The sequence below is a fragment of the Neophocaena asiaeorientalis genome, unplaced genomic scaffold (assembly GCF_003031525.2).
Source record: "Neophocaena asiaeorientalis asiaeorientalis breed wild unplaced genomic scaffold, Neophocaena_asiaeorientalis_V1.1 scaffold14, whole genome shotgun sequence".
NCBI lineage: Eukaryota > Metazoa > Chordata > Mammalia > Artiodactyla > Phocoenidae > Neophocaena > Neophocaena asiaeorientalis.
This window is the reverse complement of record NW_020175192.1, coordinates 6495271-6516343: the sequence shown is the minus strand read 5'-3', so window position 1 is coordinate 6516343 and position 21073 is coordinate 6495271. Positions and strand designations below refer to the sequence as shown.

The window sequence follows — 21073 nt, the reverse complement described above, 5'->3', positions numbered from 1 at the left end:
TTTAAAAATTATCAGTTTTGGCCATCCCTGCAGCAACAAGCACGAAGCTGGGTGATTACCCACAAGGTGAGAGTTCCCACTCTCTGAACTCTATGTATCTCCTATAATTAGGGTTACATGCTTTCTTGTTCTGTCATTTTACTAGTATATTGGGGCAAAGGAGGGGGCTCCCTCCTGAAATGGGTCAAGAAATAATACAGACATGTTTAAAAAGTGGGGGGAAAGTGTCATCTGCTGTAGAAGCAAAAGACAAGACAAAGGCATACAGACGCCAGGGAAATACCCAGTTCCCACACTACTATGGGAGATATGGTCCAGGCCCTTGGGTTCTTCGTTCTATTCACCCCCTGTTTCTTTGGTATTGTCAGAAGACAAGACTCAGTTCCTGGGTGCTGGTGGAGGGGGGACAGTGGTTCCAGGGCTTCCTATAAGTACTGAGTGAACAATTTGAGCTTAAAATTTTCCCTTTTTTAAATATTTAAAAATAAATCAAACTCCATCCTGTGCTATACACAGCCCTTTTGACTCCCTGACATTGATTTGAGGAAAGAGAGGAGGTGTCAGCGTTGGAAGGGCGTCCTCACTTTCTTCCGCCGCTTCGGTTTGGCTTCTCCCTTGGGTACTGTGCTGTTGGGCTTGGAGGCTGCAGTGGTCCCAGGGCCCAGCTGAGGAGCTGCAAAGAAGTTCCCTTTGGACATCTGGCCTGGGGGTACTTGAAAGATCTGGCTCAAGAAATCCTGAAGGACAGCAGGAGGGGCACCTGGGGTAGCTCTCTGCCACCCACTGGTGCCTGGCATCCGTGAACCAAATGAGATGTGATAGGGGACCCGGCGGGTATCTGGGGAGATTCCCACATGCTGGCATCCAGCCCACTCTGTGATGTCATACACCTTTCTATCCAGCAGCGCAAAGTAGGTGATCTTGAGGCCCAGCATGCTCGACTCTGCCCCAAAGTCTCCTTCCTCAGCAAGATGCAGCCTGTTACACTCAGCGCCGTATCTGGCACACTCAGGTTCCTGGTCCGTTTCAAACCTCCCATGCTTTCCCTGGCATCGGCTGCACACCACAGTATTCATTGCTTCTTTGAAGTCATGCTGCAGCTTGGACAGAAACTCATTCACTGACCGGCTCAGCTCATTCTCTGCCATTCGCTTCATCTCATATTCCTTCCGTCTCTCAGGGTTGCGACAATGTCCCAGGCTGCCCGCAGAACCTTGACGGCCTCCTCAGCCCAGGGATGATTATTTTTGTCAGGATGAACCATCACTGCCGGCTGCCTATAGGCCTTCTTCAGTTCAACATCTGATGCTGTGGCTTCAACCCCCAACACGTGAAAAGGCTTTAGCTCATCCTCAGGAAGCCCAGCCATGGTCAACAGTCGAGCCACTTCCTCTTCAGGCTGGCAGTAGCGATCACTAGCTACAGGTGCATTCCCCTGCCTACTGGTCCTCTGCTTGACCCAAGGCAACTCCAGCCAACCCCACTGAACTATTCTTACCAGCTGCTGCCACGGCCTGCTCTCTCTCAGCAGGATCAGGCACCGCTGCCAGGTGGGAGAAGCCAGCCAAGAGAAGAGCCAGGTGGCTTTACCCCTCCAGCCTAACCGATCACTCAGTCCCACCAGAAACCGCCAGCCCAACTGCAGACAGCCCAACAAAAGGGCCAGAGCCGGGAGCAGCAAAGCACCCAGCAGCCTAAGAAAACGGGTGAACAGCCCTGCCCCATAGCAAAACCCTTGGCTCGGAAATTGGGACATCACCTGGGCCCCGACCCCCAACCGCCCTGCCCAGACTCCCACCCAGACCCAAAAAAAGGTCCAGATCACTGCCTTTCAGCTGCCTGCGTGCATAGATGAGACGGCCATAAGTTTCCACGTACTCCGCACTAATACCAGCAGTTCGATCAGCCACCAGAAGCCTGCCTGTCCAAGCTGACACACCCACACTCCCTGTCCTCTGCGCTTATCTGCCCCACTCCGGTTCCGACCCAGCCGATGTCAACCAGGGGATCTGGGATCTCTGCGTCCACCCTCCCAAGTACCCTCCCTTGGCTGGAACGCGGTGCCGTTGTCTCCGGAGCACAGGTTTCCTTCCACTGGGCACACGTGAAAAACCACTGGGAAACTTAAGAGGTTCCTCCTCATCACATTCCTCTTGCAACTCTTCATCTTCCCCCAGAGCCGGAGAGGTACAATGGTGGCAAAAGTTGCTGGAAGTGCTGTCTCCTCCCTCAGAACAAGGCCCTTCAGGGATTCCCTGGAAGTTACAAGCAGATGGAATGGAAAGAAAGGAAGGGTTCCCATCCTCCTGGTACCCAGCCTCATTCTCTCTTGAGAGTTCCTGGCCCAGTCCTGACTCTTCTGAAGATGCCTCACTCTGATCAGGGTCCTCTCCATCCCTAGGGACGGAGTGGAGCCCTTGGAGGGCCGTGGCTTGGATCTGACCAGTGGGCTGGATTTGGGGGCTGTGTGTACTTACGACTAGAGTGCTCTGTGAGGCAGCGGGTACCATTGTGAGCCGGCCCAGCCGAGTCCCTGAGTCCTGAGAATGAAAGTATTTCAGTGTCCACAGAGGGTCCTAAAGTCCTGAGGGAGGCACCACCACTGGGGTGGGCTCCACACAAACCTCCTTCTCCGGGGTGCTTCCGGGCCGTGACCCCAGGGCTTCCTGAGGATTTTAGGTCACAGCCATCATGGTAAGTTCTGAGGCCGAAGAGCAGAGGTAACTCCTCCCCATCGAGCAGGTGGGTGGAGAGCCAGGGGGAGCTAGAGAGCAGCCCCCCTCCCCGACCCTCCGCCTCCAGTTCACTCCACACCAGGAGTTTTGATTCTCATTCATTTTGACTGAAATATACCAATGTCTACTGGGTGAGGAGAGGTGGTGGGAATTATCAAGCAAACTAGTCTCTTTTTCTTTTTCTCTTTCACTGAGTTGATTGAACTGAGAAGTTATTGGTCTCAGACACAGACTTATTATTTAAATAAACAAGGAGATGCTATAGAAACTGTACAGCCAGTTGATGAACGGAATATATTATTGCATCTCATGACTATTTCAGTGCCAAGATCCATGTATTCAGTGCAGATACCTCGGGCTGCAATTTATAATCCATTCTCTCATCTTGGCTCCAGAAATAGAGTGATGATTATATTGTACTTAACTCCAAGATATTTTTAAAATCTCATGGTATTTGCCGTATAATAAATGAGACACTGATCCTCAATTCTCCTGTCAAAGGGAAAATGGACACTGCTCACAATCTCTCACACCCTTTCTCATATCTCCTTTACTACATCCTTACCCTAACCTAGCAGGTGATACATGGAGATGTATAATTAAAGTATTTGCCTGAAAACCAAAATATTTGTCCTAAAGCAAATCTAATATTCTTAAATCTACAGCCACAGGAGGTGAAGAAACAAAGTGTGAAAATATTTGCATTTGAAAGTACAAAGATCTTCACTATTTAGATTAAATGATAAGCATTTGCAATAAAGCTTCGATGTGTTAGAAGCCTTGTTAGGAATGTACCTATGGGAGAAACCTGTAACAGCTCTGGTCTGCTCGTCACAGGCATGTGCTCTTAGATCTGCTACAAACTGACCATGTGACTTCAGAAACAACACACGTGCCTATTCTTAGTCTTAGTTCATTTGCTTGTAAAATAAAAAGATTGAACTAGATTATTCCCAGGGTCTTTGCTGCTAAGAAATCCCATGGTTTTTTTTTCTATGCTTTAAAAATATTTTACAGATCTTAATATGAAACAGGATATGATTTGATTCTTGATATCCTAACTATATAAAATAAAAATCTGATATGACATTAAACATCCATAAGGTAAATGTGAGTAATGCCATTCCTTACTGGCCATTGGCATTTAACCCTTGTCGCTTTTTCACAGCCCTGTAAGGACTGCATCGGTGTGTTGACTTTACAGATGAGGAAACTGAAGCTGAAAGCAAATAAAGAATTTACTGTGTCACACCATCTACTAAGAGGTGGAGCTGGGGTTAGAAGCCAGGTCTAACTGTAAAGCCTGTGCTTTACATCACACCAGGATGAATCAAGCAACAAATTAGAGTCTGGTCCTGTATTTCCAATTTCCACTTTTCTGTTCCAGGAACCACTGGAACATAATAATGACACCTAATATACATGAGTCTTTCCACTGTACTAAACACTGTTCAAAGCACTTTTGTGTGTTGTGTCATTTAAATCTACAACAACCCTAAAGGGAAACAGGAGGACAAATGGACAGAGAGGTCAAAGTCACAGATGTAAATATGAGAGTTAAGATTTGAATCCCTGTGTCTAATGTTAGAGCTTTACACAAGACAGCTCTGGGTTTTAAACGGAAGTTCTTTCTTAAGCAAGTAGGGAAAATGCTTACAAAGCTAGGTTACTTCACTGTTATTTGAAAGAAAACCACTTCTTTGTGTCAGTCTTATCGTGGATCTAACTTTCAGGTATATCCAAAAGTAGAGTATTTTGTCAAATCACTGCTCTCATGCCTTAGGTGCTCAAAAACATTTCCATCTGTTACAGCTGCACATCTCCCTGCTTTGCCCCCTATTTTGACTTCAGTGTTTATGTCTAACCTGTTCCCTTTCCGTATGTAGCCTGTGAAGGGTGCCAGAAAACTCTAATAGGTTTTTTGTTTGTTTGTTTGTTTGTTTCTGGCCGTGCCACGTGGCTTGCGGGATCCTAGTTCCCTGACCAGCCAGCTGACCAGGGATCGAACCCGCGCCCCCTGCAGTGGAAGTGCAGAGTCCCAGCCACTGGACCGCCAGAGAAGCCCCTCTAATAGGTTTGTGTGGACCATCTCAATAGTGAAGATAGCTTCAGTATTTTCAACAGTTGCGTATTTAGTAAGTGATACATACTTTTACATGTGTAAAATGAATCATACTTTAATGCATTTTAAAGTACAGGAACCAAGAAGTAAGTGTATATATATAAAGAAGAGACTCTTGTTTTCTTTTCATATGTATCTGCACTGGGTTCTCAATTTTTTTCACACATCAAGTTGTTGTAAATGTTGCCATAGCAGAAAATTTTAACGTTTGGGAAAGACCATTTCTTAGGTTTGCTTTTAAAGGAAAAGAGTCGTTTCAAGCCCTGCTGACATGTCACTCTTCAGTAAGATTTGCATTTATACTAAACATGGCCTGACGTATCATCTTCACGGTCTTCTGTGACCTGGAAATGCTAAACTGTTCATTTCCGCAGAAGGGTTGTGCTTCTGGCTGTGACACAGTGAATAAATCCATCATACTTCTGTCAGAAAGTAGTATCCCAATTTAGATTTCTTAACCCAAGCAGTCATACTGTGTCCACAGATAAAGACTGACATGAAAGAAAGCCAGTATTGACTGAATTCATCAAAGGTTTCCTTTCACCATCTTCAACCAACCAGCTCATGAAATGTACCCACTTTGCCGGATTGTATATGTCAGGATAGTCTGAAAGGTCATTTGGCCCCTGAGAATATTTTCACCTTACACAGTGAAAAGTCAAGTGGCATTTACCCCTATTACCTCCTTAATGTAATAAATATTGGCCACTGATCTTGACTATTTAGCCTCCGAAATGATAAAACCCTAACCCTAACCCTAACCCTAACCCTAACCCTAACCCTAACCCTAACCCTAACCCTAACCCTGACCCTGATACCTCCGCAGCTCCACAGAACTGCTCGTTTTAGCTGCAATGCTCACACTCACTTTTCTCTTTCAAACCTTTGCATAAACATCACTTTCTCTGTGAGGCTTGATCTGATCAGATCATTCTAACCTACCCCTCTCTATCTCTTCCCAATTCATTCTTCTCAACAGCGCTACTACATCTGATGTTCCATATATTTTTCTTGTTTTCAGTGCTCCCCGCATGAATATATGAATTCCATAAGGGCAGAGAGTTTTGACTGTTTTGCTCACTGCCATGTTCCTAGGACAGTGCCTGGCCCATAGTAGGTGCTCAGTAAGGATTTATTGAACAAGCGAGGGAATGATATCCCCCCAAATAAAGGCTTGCATCATTTTTGGTATATCCAGTAATGTCCCAGATTTATATCTAAATATATCTTCTCATCAGGGATAGTCTACGAAGGGATTATTTTCCTTTCAGAACAATAACAAATATGTTCATTGGAACATTTAGCATCTTTTTTCAAAGATCTCAAAAGTCCAGAAACCTGGGAGTTGCACAATTTGTGTCCTACTCTTGATCCACCATTGTCTCCAGCTAACTTTGTTCAAATCACTTAGATATCAACTGCTCAAGAAAGTAAAATCTAGGCTAGAGGCTGCCATTCATAAAATACATGACATTACATGTGAATAAATACAGGCTTACATTAAAAAAAAAAGTCACTTAGATCTCAGAACCTCAGTTTTATGGGAATGTAAATTAAAGGACATAAGCTAAATGATGCCTGATTTTGTTCCACACTCTGAAATTCTATGATTCTTAGGATATTTTCTTCCATCTACTCAATTTTTTTTAGCATTTCCTGTGTATAGAACATGTACTGGTTGATAAATAGATAGACAAAATACAAAACCTAACTGCTTACTCAATAGATACAGAAAATAAGGAATCAGGCAGATCTATTGATATTACCCAGGTTTTTATATGTAAATTTATGTGAAAGTTATTCAAAAAGTCAAGTGCTTCCTTGCCATCACCTCCAACATTGACACTTCTGAACTTGTGAATTACACCCTACATAAGCACGGCTCCACGATTCTTTTTTTATCTAGATTACAAAGCCACTGAACTGTCTTTTCATCTCAGATGCTCTACTGAACATACTATACAATTTTTCAACACCATAATTTGATCTGAGAACATCTGCAAAAAATCTGTAGCACATTTTTTCCACTTCTCAGCACTTGACTTCTGAGCCTCTCCATATCAGGCATTCTTGCACAGTTTCTGTGACATATTATTGAGCAAACCACCAGAAACACTTCTGTAGAGCTCCAATAGGACCAGAAAACGAATCTGATTAATGGCATCGTTAACGGAACTTTTGATTACCTGCTCAACCTATGGATCAATCTGTTCTTTTAGAAATAAGAATCTTATGGCATTTCCCCCACTGTTATTCCTTATTTGAAATTCTTCTTATATATAATCAAGATTATCCCATGCATCTATTTATTCCCCCAAATAATCTAAGTTTCTGGAAAGAACTGCAGGCTTTCCCTGTGGTTGGTGTTTCAAAAAGTGAGGAAGTTCAACTAAACAGTCAAATTTTACCTCAGTCATGCACACATAAAACCTGATGTGTGCTTTCTCTTGTGGTATTTGTTTATTCTATGCCTATTAGTCTTCCAGGTCTCATTTCCTCTTTTCCCCAGAAATTCAGCAAGAAATGCCACCATGTCCTTTGATTCCTCCCCCGCATTTTCCTCCCTCCTTTGTTACTTGCATCCTAATATTCATTTATTTCCATCTTATTTTCTTATGGATTTCTAGCTATCTGCAACTTTCCTCTATTCTTTCTATTCTTGGAGGATTTTATTTTTTATTTTCTGGTTCTGACAGTCTGGGTGGCTTGAACAACAGAAACGTATTTCCTCTCAATCCTGGAGGCTAGAAATTCAAGACCACGGTGTCAACAGGGTTGGTTTCTTCTGAGGCTTCTTCACTTGGCTGTAGATGGGCGCCTTCTCTCTGTATCTCCAGAAGGTCTTCCCATTTTGTGAGTCTGTGTCCTAATCTTTTATTCTTATAAGGATACCAGCTATATTGGATTAGGGCCCATCCACATGGCCTCATTTTACCTTAATCATCATTTTAAGTACCCTTTCTCCAAATACAGTGACATTCTAAGGCACTAGGGGTTGAGATTCAACATATAAATTTTGGGGAAAACAATTCAGCCTATAACCGGTTCCCTCCTTTTTCTTTCCCTTTGGTTATTCAGCTACTATTTTTCTGTGCTTTCCTATTTTATTTTTTATAATTTTTATTTTTTACTCTGGTCTCTATTCTTTAGACCTATCCCCTTTTCATGCCTCACGGACAATCCTATTCCCGTTCATCTCCAAGGCCACTCACTGCCTAGAATCCCAGCAATAACAAACCTTTGTAACTTTTGGTTTTTAGACTAAAGAAAGGACTTAGAAGGTAAGATATGAAAGTGATGTATGCCTACTCCACCCTGAACCAGATGCTGGGAGGTCTTTTCCAGCCAGCCTACTGCCACAGCCAAGAATGAAAAGGGAGGCAAAAGGCCAGGCTGCCAGATTTTATCTTTGTGTTTGTTTCCATGAAGGACTAGAAGGATATTATCAATTTTGTTCACTTCAGACTTGCTGCTGACTCTTCACACTGAATAACTGAGCAGAAATACATCTGTTCTTTCATTGCCACTGTCTTTGCAGAAGGAAATGCTATGATCTTCCCTCATGAAGTACTGCTCAGTGATTGTGTAGCTGCAGAACTCCAGAAAAGCTCTCCTTGCTTTTCTTAGAGGAATGGGGACACCAACATTCAGTCCCTGATTAACCGCTTCCTCTTTCAGTGTCCACCTCCATTCTCTTGCCCCAAGTGTTTGTTGAATCTGAGCCTTCATTTTTATGTCCCAGTCGAGAGTACAAGAGAGATGCTACTACTCTTGGGACATATCCTGCTGTGTTCAGTCAGTTCCGAGTTTCCCAGCAGGCAGAGAAAACGTATGCTTAGGGGCACCAAAATGATGTTTGAAAGAGTCTTGGGTTTAATAATGATATTTCCTAAGAAAAACATAAAATGAGAAATCTTTGGGGGGAAATTAGATCTTTATTGGACTTTTATTTTACATCTTGGTATTATTATTTTGTAATTTTTAATTACATATCTGGGAAGAATGGGTGCAACACAAGCTGCTCAGTGCCATTCTTTCTAATCGTCTTAGCCCAGCTTGTTTTCTATTTAAAGTGCAGTCAGAAATGATTAATTCTTCATTTTAAGAAGCTTGAATACAAAGTGTTTTAAGTGCTCTTGACTGGAGTTAGTTTCCAAAAGCATTGAGTTTGAGTCATTGATGATTCAGAATAGTCACTGTTTCTGGGCTTGTAGCATTTTTATTTCATTGTGAATTGTACAAATATTTTTTCAAACTCCCTTAAATTCATACCTATTGATGTCTTGAGGTATTTAGTTCATGGGAACCAATCCAAAATAAATTCTTAGGATGCTTCCCCAAGGATTAAAGCTATAGAGTAACAGCTCAGTCCTTGGCCTGACCCCATCTGGAGGCTTCGGCTCCGTTAGACACTAGGACATATCCTCCTCCCATGAGGGAGAATTTAAAGAACTCTAGGTTTAGAGTAAAGGAACCATCAAATTAGCCTCTTTGCCCCTCTTGGTCTCAAGGTCCAGTAACTGAGTTCCAGTACTGGTAAACTTTCAACTTCCCAGACCCTCTGGGATTGTAGCCTTTCTCCGACTCTTACCAAAAAAAACTTGCTTTCAACTCCTGAATTACAGTGTCTCTTCACCAACAGAAGCTCATTCAATTTAAATACAACACTGGGGAGGACTTACAGCATATATTAGCTCCGTTTTTTCTAAGCATCTTCTACTAGTTCTACTAGTGAGGAAATTAAAGCTCAGTGATTTGCCCCAAATCCCACATCTTGCAGCGAAACCTTCTGATTTGGCGTGTATTGTTCTAATCTCAGCTCTACTTTTCCTCCCAAACAGACCCCTATACCCTATAGATAGCGTGCTTCCTGTTTTCCACAAATAATTTGACACCCAATTAAAGTAGAACATTTCTAATGGGATTTAGACACCCAGTGATTATTCAAAGCAAAAATTAGAAAGAAGAGTCAAAGCATCTCGTCTGGATGTTGGAGCATAATGCCCTCAGAATCCAACACAGACTCCAGGCTTCCTTGTGGAGAAGAGGAAGCTAGTACTGGCACCTACCTGCCACCTTCTGCCCCACTCTTGCCCTTATTACATCACTTACAAAAGCACAAGGGTGCAAGTCTACTGCCGATTCTTGTCCATGCAAACTGAAGGTGACTTTGGTTTAACTTCCCTTGCATAGCCATTTACAATACTATTTTTGTGTTGAACAATACAAAGATCAGAAAGTAAATACTAGAATAATTTAAGAGTCAACGTTGCATTTACTAGGACTCTGCTTTTAGTTTATCTAAATATTTTCCACCCACATGAACTTAAAATGACTTGTATACAGTGTATATCCCCATGTCTGTAAGAACCACTTGAATAATGTTGTAATCAATATGCACAGTCACAGAAATGTGTCCCATGAATATAAATACACTCTCCACATAGTGTACCTACATTTATACTTATTCTCTAAAATAAGCGTCAACTGACATAGCCGGAGTGATGTGTACAATCGGTAGCAGAATACTGAGCATGCAAACTGTGCTAAAAAAGACGCGTATGTGGTGGAGCCAGTGTTGAGTATGTAGCAACACGAGTGATGGGAGTCCTCTGTAGTAAAGTCCGCTGGATGGGGCGCATCTTGCTGTGAGAAAAGCTTGCAATGTGTGAACACTGACGTATAACAACTGTAGGAGCAAATGATTTAAATGTGTCTCTACTAAAACCTCCAGAGGTCTATGACTGATTTTTAGTTTTAGTTTTACATCAGAGCAAAGCAAGAACAATTGAAAGAACTTTTTAAGGCAGAACTTCCTTTTTGCTGCTGGATGTGTCACTTGCTGGGAAAAGGGCTAAATGGTCAGAGCACCAGCGTGCTAGCTTTCCTAGCGGGCACGGAGGAAGGAGGAGGATTTATGAGTGGCCTCGGGTCCGGTCTTCTGTAGGATAATACCTGTGACAAGTGGGGAGGGGGTTGGTGCCGATCCTCTCAATGTGGTCGGAAATAGGAACAGGAAACTTGGGGCATTTTCCTCAATTATTTTTATTTTACAGGTGTGCAATTTGAGATCCAGAAAAGCAGTGTAACTGACTTAGGATCGCACAATTAGTGAATGGCAAATCCAGGGCCGTATCTGGAGTTCAGAAGCCTCTGCCTCTACATGTTTGGTGTTTGGAGACAAGGTAGGAGATAAAGATATTCAACTGAAATTCAATACATGAGGCTACAAAGTAATTCACACCCAAAAAGTCTTTTTTTTTTTTTATACTGACACACTGACCTCCAAAAAATGAGGTAGAAAGTGAGCAGTGATATCCAAGGGACCAATTACCATTAAGAAACCTGTTCTTTCCATCTGCTCCAAGAGCTGTTTGCACCCAGCTTCACATACTTGCAGGCCTTCAATCAATGGTAACAGGCCACTCATCCGTTAACAGTCATAAGGCAGGGGCAGAATTTCTGGGTCTGGAATGATCTGAGAGGCCATCTATCCCATCACAGAAGTCTTCCCTGCAATATTACTAAGAGGTGAGGATCATTTCACCTCTTTTCTAGAACTTGCAGTGGCAGAAGCTAGCTATACTCTGAAACAGTGCGATCCATCGAATTGTGCTATTTATATGGAAATCGGAGATTAGGACTACAACGTATGGTTGCATCTGCCTCTTGAGTTCGGTGGGACAACGTCTTGTGAGCAAAGAGAGTACTAACCCAATGCCCTCCCCCCAGCTGTTCCATTATACTCAGGTCTCAATGATGGGGACCATTTCTTATTTTTCTTTGTGTCCTTGATATTTAGAATGAATAAAGAGTACCTTGTATCTATCTCCAAATCAGGGCTGTCTCAGTCTTTCACTGGACTTTGCTTTTACGTGGCTATAATTTCCCTACACTATCTTACACTTGTTTTATTGGCATATTCTTGAAATTCCAAATCTTTAGAACTTCAGTTTCCTTATCTAAACTTGAAGTAAAGATGTAAATATATCATAGGTTCAGAGGATTAAATGAGATCACGTATGTATAATACTTAGCAAAGTGCCTGGTACGTTAGCAAGGGCTAGATTATTATTGGTTTACATTCCATTCCCGTGGTGCACGTGCTTTTAAAAGACTGAACTTCTGAAACTAAATCAGGAAACCAATGACATTAAACTAGAAGGACAATACGTGTAAAGTCAAAGAAGAGCATGCATTTTGCTTTAAATTGTGACCCATATCTATCACAGCAAATATTTGTTTCTTTGACATTTTGGGGAACTCACTTCCAGTTCTCAAATTCCATGAATGCCTTTCAAAGACTCAGCACCATTAATTTTAACTAGAAGTGAGGCACGTGGTGTGTGCGTAGATAGCTGGTTTAGTCTTGATCCGTTTTCCACTATAGCTTCTTACGTAAGCTAAATATCTGCCTTATAGAGGAAGCCTGCTCAATGTGGAGTCTAAATATTTCATATCATATTGAAAATCTGTAATCATTGCTCTGGATTTAGTTGGCATTGGGATCAGACCATCATCATCTTCCACATAAAATTCACTTTATTGTAATATTAGGTCATAGGTAATGATTTAAGCTTTTCCTTCATGAGGCTCACTCATCTCCATTCCTCAGAGACCCCATTTGCATCATGTTTTTAAATTCTATGTAGCTTAACTTAAAATCACTCTAAAGCTTATTAAAATGGGACCCCAAATATGTTTTCTAGTCCATGAAAACCAGTATCATTGCCACATCCATATGATTCAAAGAATAAGTTTACACCGATCCAGATCGGTTGCAATTATTTGTCAGGCTGAGAGCTATTGATTATTAATGGTAATTGCTTGCATAAGGAATCCCTCCCCAGGTGCTGAATTTTAAATCACAGCACCTCCAGGTTTGTTTGCGGAGGCTATTCCTGGAAATGAAGAAAGAAGGAGGGAGCAGAAGCAGCAGGTCCTTCCCCTGGGAGGCCTTTGGGGAGATGGATGAAATCACAGATAGTCTTTAACCAAATGCCAAGCCTACCTGGCAGACTCCGCACAGCAACTCAGAGGGTCCAGGAGCGAGAGCAATGCATCTTAAACGTACTCCCAGCCGTCGGTCTGTCGGTAACAAATTAGACTTGTCACTTTATCCAAGCAGATTCAGTGAAGACATTACCAGTGTTAATGATCTGTGCTTGCCATGGGAAGAAGAAGCTGGAATCTGAGTCTGGTGGTGCAGGGACAGCTTTCAGTTTCTTTTCATTTCTCTTCTCTTGGCTTCATGGTAGCATCACAAGTGAGGCTTTTCCACCATCATCCTTCTCCCAAGTTTGAAAAATGTCAGATGGTATGAAAGTCTGTTACATATTCTGCTCCTCTGTAGACAGGCCAGCACTTACCCACTGTTTACTCCTATGCATGAGTTTGATTTAGGAAGGTCAGGGGAATTAACCTCTAAGAAGAGTATGCCTGTAAACGAAGGGCTTCTTTTACAGGATGCAGTTTCTCCTAGGTTGTCCACGGACACGGAATGTTTTAAGAGGAGTGTATTTTCAACAGGACCCACACTCTCCTGGACTTTGCTTCCACTGAATCCCATTTCTAAAGAAAAGAACTTGAAACTAAAGGACAAGCAGGATCCCAGTGTTACAGTGATGAACTGTCTACACAGAGCATCTCCACCTTTAAGAAGGAAACTTCCTTAATTCATCACCAATAATTAAAGATGTTTCTCTAATGCATAGATGCAGTGCCTTTCATAAGTACTCTTGGCTTTCCTCAAGCATTTTTTTTAAACTTGTTCAGAAAAACAAATGACAGTAAAACAGGATGTCTCTCCACCCCAATCACAACCTTGTATATCGTAGTAGATACGTAAGAGATCATGGAAATCAATCCAACTTAATCTGCTAAGCTCCGGCAATTATTTCAGTGACCCAACCAAAATTGGAAAAAAAAAAATGTGATGTTGATGGCTCAGGCTGAAACTGGTTGAAAATTTAAATTTGCCAAATACTCACAGAGACAGCTAAATATAAGACAGGTTAAATGTTGCATTATATTAAAGGACATAATGAGTTTCAAAGAGAAGACTCTCAGGCTGAGTATATTGAAATTGGACTGTTTATCAACTGAAGTCTTCTGAGTTTATCAATAGCTTCGCACTTGCCTTTGAAAATAAGCAGCCCCTCCCACAACTGGAAGGTCTGGATCCAGTAATCCACACATGAGTTTGTAGAAACCATAATCAAGGATGATTCAGGAGGGAAATCTATTTTATGTTCTCTATACTGTGGGCTGTTCATTAACTGTTATGAGTCTTTGGGTTGTGGGAAAAAAATAGATCCATGGGAAAAGAGCACGAATCAAAGGGACAAACACTGCTGTGCTCATTTTCCTGCAGACTTAGAGAGTCAGGTTTGCTTTCAAGACCTGAGTTTGCAGGAGCCTGGTAGCTGGAAGAGCACCAAGAATGAAGGGATAACAAAACCACAAAAGCACAAACAGGCAATTCCAAGGAAGGCGTTCAGAAGCAGCTCTAGTTAATTCTCACCCCTTCTTTAGTCTAAGCCAGCACCTGCCCAGCACCAAGGCAGTGGAGTTGGGTGCTCATCTCTCACTGTAGGCTAACACCTGCTCTGCTTTGATTTTCTGGGCTTTGGAGTGTCCTACTGTGCGTGCACACACACACACACGCGCACACACACACACACACACACACACACACACACACAGTTGAATTTCTACAGGGCAAACTTCAGTTGTTTTTTTTTTTTCAGGAGATTTTTTCTTTTTTTCCCCCTTTTTCTTTTTGCCCCTTTCTCATCTATATTTCTTCAGCATGCATTTTCCTTCTTAGAGCTGTCATTCCTAACTAGCCATTCTTAGTCAAGAGATAACAAAGTTCTGTGAGGCATCTCCCACTGGGAACCTCGCCTCCATGCAAGCTGGTCTGAATTGCAGGCTGGCTGCATTTTTGATAAGTCCTGAACATAATGTACTATCAACTGGGGATGGAGGAAGCCAGTGGCATTTGGACTGAGAGGCTCAAGGAACATGTTTTTCAGACATAATGGATTTTGCAAAGTCTGCATTGGATTTTGCCTCACAGGTAACCTACTTATTTTTTCCTTTAATTTCCAGGCCTTTGTGGCTACAAGAGGGCCTGAAACCATAGGAGCAAGTGACAATGAAGCCTTTTAAAGTTCAGCTTAAAACCCAAGATGAAAAGAAAAATCTAAATGATGGCAATTCTGTGGAAGGGAGTGGCAGGATATATTTAAGTGATGAAACATAAAAACCTACAACCAAGATTACTGTACCCAACAAGGATCTCATTCAGATTCAACGGAGAAATTAAAACCTTTACAGACAAGCGAAAGCAAAGAGAATTCAGCACCACCAAACCAGCTTTACAACAAATGCTAAAGGAAATTCTCTAGGCAGGAAACAAAAGAAAGGAAAAGACCTACAATAATAAACCCAAAACAATTAAGAAAATGGTAATAGGAACATACATATCGATAATTACCTTAAATGTAAATGGATTAAATGCTCCCACCAAAAGACACAGGCTTGCTGAATGGATACAGAAACAAGACCCATATATATGCTGTCTACAAGAGACCCACTTCAGACCTAGGGACACATGCAGACTGAAAGTGAGGGGATGGAACAAGATATTCCTTGCAAATGGAAATCAAAAGAAAGCTGGAGTAGCAATTCTCATATCAGACAAAATAGACTTTGAAATAAAGACTACTGCAAGAGACAAAGAAGGACACTACAAAATCATCAAGGTATCAATCCAAGAAGAAGATATAACAATTGTAAATATTTATGCACCCAACATAGGAGCACCTCAATACATAAGGCAAATGCTAACAGCCATAAAAGGGGAAATCGACAGTAAAACAATAATAGCAGGGGACTTTAACACCCTACTTTCACCAATGGACAGATCAACTAAAATGAAAATAAATAAGAAAAAACAAGCTTTAAATGATACATTAAACAAGATGCACTTAATTGATATTTATAGGACATTCCATCCAAAAACAACAGAATACACTTTCTTCTCCAGTGCTCATGGAACATTCTCCAGGATAGATCATATCTTGGGTCACAAATCAAGACTTGGTAAATTTAAGAAGATTGAAATTGTATCAAGTATCTTTTCCAACCACAATGCTATGAGACTAGATATCAATTACAGGAAAAAAAAACTGTAAAAAATACAAACACTTGGAGGCTAAAAGATACACTACTGAATAACCAAGAAATCACTGAAGAAATCAAAGAGGAAATCAAAGAATACCTAGAAAAAAATCACAATGAAAACACGCCAACCCAAAACTTATGGGATGCAGCAAAAGCAGTTCTAAGAGAGAACTTTATATCAATAAAATCCTACCTCAAGAAACAAGAAAAATCTCAAATAAACAACCTAACCTTACACCTAAACCAATTAGAAAAAGAACAAAACCCCAAAGTTAGCAGAAGGAAAGAAATCATAAAGATCAGATCAGAAATAAATGAAAAAGAAATGAAGGAAATGATAGCAAAGATCAATAAAACTAAAAGCTGGTTCTTTGAGAAGATAAACAAAATTGACAAGCCATTAGCCAGACTCATCAAGAAAAAAAGGGAGAACACTCAAATCAACAGAATTAGAAATGAAAGAGGAGAAGTAACAACTGACACTGCAGAAATACAGAGGATCATGAGAGATTACTACAAGCAACTATATGTCAATAAAATGGACAACCTGGAAGAAACAGACAAACTCTTAGAAAAGTACAACCTTCTGAGACTGAACCAGGAAGAAATAGAAAATATAAACACACCAACCACAAGCACTGAAACTGAAACTGTGATTAAAAATCTTCCAACAAACAAAATCCCAGGACCAGATGGCTTCACAGGCAAATTCTATCAAACATTTAGGGAAGAGCTAACACCTATCCTTCTCAAACTCTTCCAAAATACAGCAGAGGGAGGAACACTCCCAAACTCATTCTGTGAGGCCACCATCACCCTGATACCGAAACCAGACAAAACATGTCACAAAAAAAGAAAACTACAGGCCAATATCACTGATGAACATAGATGCAAAAATCCTCAGCAAAATACCAGCAAACAGTATCGAACAGCACATTAAAAGGATCATACACCACGATCATGTGGGGTTTATCCCAGGAATGCAAGGATTCTTCAATATATGCAAAATCAAACACTTTTAATCAGTTAAAAGCTGATTCACTTTTTTATACAGCAGCAACTAACACAACAATGTAAAGCAATTATACTCCAATAAAGATGTTAAAAATAAATATTCAATGGATGGCAATTCTGAATTTAGTGAAATATGATTCATTTCGAACATGTACAACTGTGATTAAAATCCAGCAGTAAGCAAAGGATAAACATGAAGTAATGCATGTTGATGTACACATTTGTCAGTTTTTGCTGTGGCAGCAAGCAAACTCAAGATCTCAGCAGTTCATAACACAAACCTGTCTTTCTTACTCGTGGGTCTGTGGATTGGGTATAGCTCTGCTGCGTCCAACAGGGCTTGGATGCGCTCGGTGCCACGTTTGGGTTCAGGTCTGCTCTGTTAGTCCTTACTCTGGGAACCGGGCTCAAGGAGCAGCCACTATTTGGAGTGTGCTGTTCTGGCGATAGAGTGCAGAAGTTCAAGAGGATGAACAAAAAACATGGAATTCCTCTCAAATCCTTCACCTGGAGCTGCGAAGCTGCCCACATTTCATTGTTCCACGCAAGTCAGATAACCGAGCCTAGAGTCGATGGAGCCTGGAAGGTGTGGTACGGTAAATGTATATATATATATATACATATTGATATTTTGTCCTTGTCCCTGGTTGTTGGCACAGAGCTCCCCAAACTCTTGGATTTTCCTGGGGGTTTTGTATGCTAATGAAATGAATCACAGGAAAGGAGGTCCTAGGTAGCTTTAGGATGGGGACTGGTTACCAGAAAAATCAGCCATGTGAATACAGAATGAGAACTTTCAGCCCGACCCCCCTCCAGGGAGGGACAAGGGGACGGCCGCTGAGTTCAATCACAGATGTCTAAGGATTTAATCAAGTGTGCCCATGTGACGAAAGCACCGTAAGAACGCCTTGGTGGGTTCAAGGAGCTTCCTGGTTGGTGGAACCATTGACATGCTGGGATGGTGGTGTGCCTGGAGAGGGCACGGAAGTTCTGCACCTCCGCCCTCCCACCTTGCCCTACCCATCTCTTCCGTTTGGCTGTTCTTGAATTGTATCCTTTATAATAAACCGGTTGCTTAAGTGAAGTGCTTTCCTGAGTTCTGTGAATCATTCTAGCAAATTATGGAACCTGAGCGAGGAGGCTGTTGGAACCCCTGAACTGGTAGTCAGCAGGCAGACGTGTGGGTCACCGGGGGCTGCCATTTGCAGCTGACGTCTGAAGTGGGGCCGTCTTGTGGGACAGAGCCCTTAGCCCATGGGGTCTGCACTAACTATGGGTAATCAGTGTCAGAACTGAATTGTTGGACACCCACTCAGTGTTGAAGAATTGGAGACTTAAAATGACATATTTAGTGTTAGAAAAGGCCACACAGAAGGGTATTCCAATCAAGAGAAAGCAAGCCTAAGGAATGAATAAATACTTATGAACAAATAATACAATTGGCCACAAGGGACTTTGGATCAGGTTTAAATGCATTAAAAATATTTAGCACTATTGAGGATCCTCAAATCCCAATTCCCCAGTCTACTCCCCATCTAACAATATCATCTCCTTTTTTCATAAAAACATCAACATCACTCAGCATTAGCCAGAGGGGGTCCTCTGTTTCCAAGTAAACATTTCATGTAACTTGAAATAATAAAGAAGAATTATGGGGATATATTCTCTGTCCCTAGTGAGGCTTCGCGTACCTGAAAGAAGATTCTTCATCTTATATATTTCTTGGGCTGATTTATACAAAGTCTGGTGCATAGTGCCAGGTACCTTTAGCTCACCAGCATCCTATACTTCTAGGTGGCAGAACTTTCACTCCTACCTGTATAATTATAAAGGTATCTACTTAAGGAGTGTTTAAAAGAGTACCCTGAAGAACATCACGTACTTGTTTTCTCAAGCCCTATACACATCTCTGCTTGTCTCGCACTCAAGTTACAGAGGAAAAAAGAAGACAAAGAAATTTAAAACAACCCAAGTTCAACACAGTCTTCGATGCTTCCTTTCCTTAGCTCCTTTTGATCCTCGTGATAGTTCTGTAAAGGGGATGCCGTCACCTCCACATTGACCGCCCCCCCCCAGTTGTCCAGATAGAAACTAAGACTCAGAGACATAAGGGACTTCCCCACAGTGACTCAACTAGCATGGCATAGAACCAACATTTGAACTTAGTCCTGTTCAACAGAAGCTTTTCTCGCTACTCAACATTGTTCCACAGGAAAGGTCCCAGCCTTGAACTCATCTCAAGAAAAGACCAAGGAAGTAATGCTGTCATGTACATCATGAAATCTATCAAATGCATTTGGAGAAGAAAGGGGTAAAGTAAGACTATGTTAACCTGAATAAAGGAAGCTGGTGCTAAATATCTCTGGCATACAATATGGTTCACAACTAAGGTTGCTTTGCTTCTTTTCCAGAGCCTTCTGTGTACCTTACTATGCACTCTACAAGTATACAAATAACCCCCAAAAGTGGGCAAAAGATCTGAGCAGACAATTCACCAAAGATAAACCGATGGCAAATAAGCACATGAAAAGACATCCAACATCACTAGTCATTAGGAAAATGCAAATTAAAACCACAAAGAGCTAGTACAACACAATCCAACACACATATTAGAATGGCTGAAGTGAAAAAAGAACAGACAATAACAAGCATTGACAAGTATGTAGAGTCCACTGGAACTCTTATACACAGATGCAAAGTAAAATTCTATCACCAAAATTGTACGACCGCTTTGTAAAACAGTTTGCAGTTTTTTTAAATGGTAAACAAACCATATGACTCAAATATTTGACTACTAGATATTTACACAATAAAAATAAAAATACGTGTATATAAAGAGTGTTTATACCCAAATGTTTATAGCAACCTTATTTGTAACAACTGAAACCTGGACAGCTCAAATATCCATCAACAGAATACTTGTTGTATATCCATACAATGGAATACTACTCAGTGATAAAAATGAATGGACTCCACACAAAACAACATGGATGAATCCCAGAATATTTATACTGAGTGAAATAAGCCAGACTCCCCACTCATGTCTTCATTTCACAATGTGAGAGTTATATTAGAAAGCACAGTCTGTTCTGTGTGAAGTTAAATCATTTCTACTAAAGAAAGCTTTTGATAATTCCTAATGAGCCACAGTAATTTAGCATTACTGAGCTCAAGAGTTTGAAGTTTTCTGCCCCCCAACCATCTTCCCTTCTCACCTACCCTGAATGCTGACTGGTACTCAAAAGTTTCTGAATATTTCACTGTTTCTTGGGGAAGTGGAAGAGAAGCTAGGCCAACTCTCAGGTTAAAGAGAATGCACATGCTTTGGCAGTTGGGTCAATTGCCCAGGTATTAAAGAAATAATTATCTTCTCTTCACTTCTTTACGCATGCACCATGGTGTTCTAATATCGTTGCTAGGTAGTTCACCATCAGGGTGTAGAGATTCCTGTTGAGACCCCCAAACCCTGTAGGAAGTGGCCTTGGAAATGTAATAATTTACCAGTTTCTCTTTAGGTTCGAGCCATGGGCAGGTAAAGATGTGTACTGAAAGCACTGGGCCAGGAAAGTCACCAGGAAGATCCCTGTAAGCTGCATCTTAGGTGAGTATGTGCAAGTAACTGTATTTGAAAGAGCGATCAGGGCTGAATGGTGAACTAAAAGACAAGGAGGAAAGTAAAACTCTACAAAGATTAGGCTTGAAGAACACTGGTGCTTTCAACATCACCAAGACTTTTAACTACACGACCCTGGTAACTTTCATCTTCATTATTTAACCTCAAGATCTTTTGCTCTCAACTTTGTCCTGGCTACCTTATACATACTCTCTATATCACAGTGAAGGGACAAAGGGGGGAAAGGGTGAAATTCATGTCATTTTATCTTTATCGGGTATGAAGTTTACTGCTTTTTGACACTTTCTTAGCGATGCTTTGAATGGAAGTTAAAAGAGAAGGTTGAATTCAGGTTGGATCAAATGGGATCCTTGTCCTGGTATCTACAAATAATCAAAC

At 41.4% G+C, this 21073-nt stretch overlaps 1 pseudogene; it reads right to left on the bottom strand.

Moving 5' to 3' along the window:
- Positions 1-560: 560 nt before the first annotated feature.
- Positions 561-21073, bottom strand: part of LOC112413127 (dnaJ homolog subfamily C member 14 pseudogene) — a 32790-nt pseudogene continuing 12277 nt past the window's right edge.